This window comes from Dendrobates tinctorius, unplaced genomic scaffold (assembly GCF_039654945.1).
Source record: "Dendrobates tinctorius isolate UK_male_01 unplaced genomic scaffold, ASM3965494v1 ptg000058l, whole genome shotgun sequence".
NCBI classification, from domain to species: domain Eukaryota; kingdom Metazoa; phylum Chordata; class Amphibia; order Anura; family Dendrobatidae; genus Dendrobates; species Dendrobates tinctorius.
The window spans coordinates 16,642,451-16,644,983 of NW_027361726.1; the positions used below are offsets into that span (position 1 = coordinate 16,642,451).

General features: G+C 51.0%; 1 pseudogene; it reads right to left on the reverse strand.

Annotated features, from left to right (window-relative positions):
• Positions 1 to 906, reverse strand: LOC141092207 (zinc finger CCHC domain-containing protein 3-like; annotated as a pseudogene).
• Positions 907 to 2,533: the final 1,627 nt, after the last annotated feature.

The following is a 2,533-nucleotide window of genomic DNA, read 5'->3' on the forward strand; positions in this document are numbered from 1 at the left end:
CTAAGGGACGACCTCCATGCTCCCCTCTGTGCCCTCTGTGCAAAGCTGCTCTGATGTTACCTGAGCGGACCCCTGATGGACCTTTGACCGGGTCAGTACTGTCCCTGACATTAAAGCCTCCTCCTCCTGAGCCTCTGTCCCTGTCACTAACTCCTCATCAGGAAGGAGCTTGCATATATTGTGCCAGGCATCTGGACAGTCCCTGTGAGGGTGGCTGACCTCCCCACAGAGGTTGCACCTGATGTTCTGGCAATCTGCCGCTAAGTGGCCGACTTCCCCGCACAGGCTGCACTTTACCATGGTACAGGTGTTTGCCAGGTGACCTACTTTACCACACTTAAAACACTTTCATGGCTGCCCAGGGTAGAAGCAAACTCCCTTCTCCCTCCCGATAAAGAAGGAGTTGAGTAAGTGAGCCGTGATGTTGTGCTGGCGCAGTTTCACCAGCACCTTCCACTCACCGGTCCATATACCGTCCTCATCCATGTTTTTGGTGAGGTCTGAGACAAGGTTACAATGCCTCTGGAGCCACACCACAATGTCCTGCGGGGGAACAGCCTCATTCCAAAAGATGATATTAACCATGGCGGTATCCGGCTTAGATATTGGAATGAAGCTGAACTTATTCCAGCCATCAGCGTCCCTGAACTTGGGGAAATTGGCCCAGAATCTGTCCAGATCAGACATGAGCTTAAAGCTGATATCATAGCCCTGTCTGTCTGGCAGATTGATGACCGCCAAGATATTAACCGGCGCAAACCCCATCTGGTGGCACAGGTGCTCCCTGACCACCAGCCTCCTGTCCGGCAGGTCCTCCTTGGCACCTCTGTGCCTGAACCGCACCACATTCCTCCTGACATTATAACTGGCCTGCAATTTTTTTTTCTCTACTCACTTCTGCAGCATGGACCCAATGTGTGCTTTATCTGAGCAGGTGAAATGCTTGACTCAGTCACTGCAGAAGCTTAGTTTGGAACACCAAGCTCTGGCCCAGTCTCAACAGCAGGTTGAGGACTCAGTTCAGGGGGTACTGTCTGCAGGCTTCCAGCAGGTGGGGAATAGAGATGTCATTTTGGTCCCACCCGAATCCCCGGTTAAATTGCCAGATACGTTTTCTGGTAACAAAGATGATTTCAGGGCATTTAAGGAGGGCTGTAAGCTCTTTTTCTCTTTGAGACCCCGCTCCTCTGGGGATGAGAAACAGAGGGTGGGAGTAGTTATGTCCCTGCTTAGGTGGTCCCCACAAGCCTGGGCATTTTCGCTATCCTCTTCTGCCCCAGAGAGAATGTCAGTGGATGCGTTTTTTGAAGCCGTAGGGCTTATTTATGATGAGCCTGATAGAGTGCGGTTGGCTGAGGACAAGGTGATGAGTGTCTGTCAGGGGCAGCACTCGGCAGAATGGTTCTGTACTGAATTCAGACGTTGGGCAGCCGAGATTTCCTGGATTGATGCCGCCCTTCAGGGGCTGTTCCACAGAGGTCTGTGTGAATGTCTGAAGGATGCTTTGGCACTCCATCCTCCGCCTGACTCCCTGAAGGATGCCATGACCCAAGCGGTTCGCATGGATTGCAGACTGTGGGCTAGAGGTGTTATGCAAAGGGAAACACCGTTATTCTTCAGTGGAGATGAGACCCAGACTCTTCCTGTGGCTATGGAGGTGAGCGCTGTCACCTGTGAGGAAAAAGAAAGAAGACGCCGCCGGGAGAAGCAGTTGTGCTTCTATTGTGGGGAATCCGGACACTGGAAGAAGGACTGCCCATCCTGTCCGTCATCCTCCAAGATGGCGGGAAATGACTAGGTCTGGGTAGTAGTCGAGGAGGCTACCCAGACCTTCAGGTACAATTTTCCTCACGTGCAAAAATGGTGCTGCAGGTGGAACTGGAACTTGGTTATGGTCCTGTTCAGACTACTGCTTTTGTTGACTGTGGTTCTGCTGTGAATCTGATACCAAAGTTGTGACTCTCAATAAGATAGGGACAGTCAGGCTTCAGGATCCTGTCTCCTCTTACCCAGGGCGGTATCTGTTGCAGGTCTGAACTTTTTTCTCTAAAAGTGGCTTCCACTCATGTGGAAAAACTAAGTTGTCTTGTGCTAGATAACTTGCCTGCAGGACTGGTACTGGGGATGCCTTGGCTTGAACGCCATAATCCTACCATTGATTGGGTTACAGGGGAAATCACTCAATGGGGATGCAATGATAAATGTGGTAACCTGGGACATCTTGTTAGCACTGTTAAATCCGTGTCTGTGTCGTCTGTCGCTCTGGAAAGTATTCCGGAGTACCTGAAGGATTTCAAAGACGTTTTTTCCGAAAGTGAGGCTGAGGCGCTGCCACCACATAGACCCTACGATTGTGCCATTGATTTAGTACCCGGAGCCAAGTTACCTAAGGCTCGATTGTTCAATTTGTCTGGGCTTGAGCGCCAAGCCATGAAGGAGTACATAGCTGAGAGTCTCCACAAAGGGCATATCAGGCCTTCTGTGTCACCGGTGGCAGCAGGATTCTTCTTTGTGAAGAAGAAAGATGGTGGTT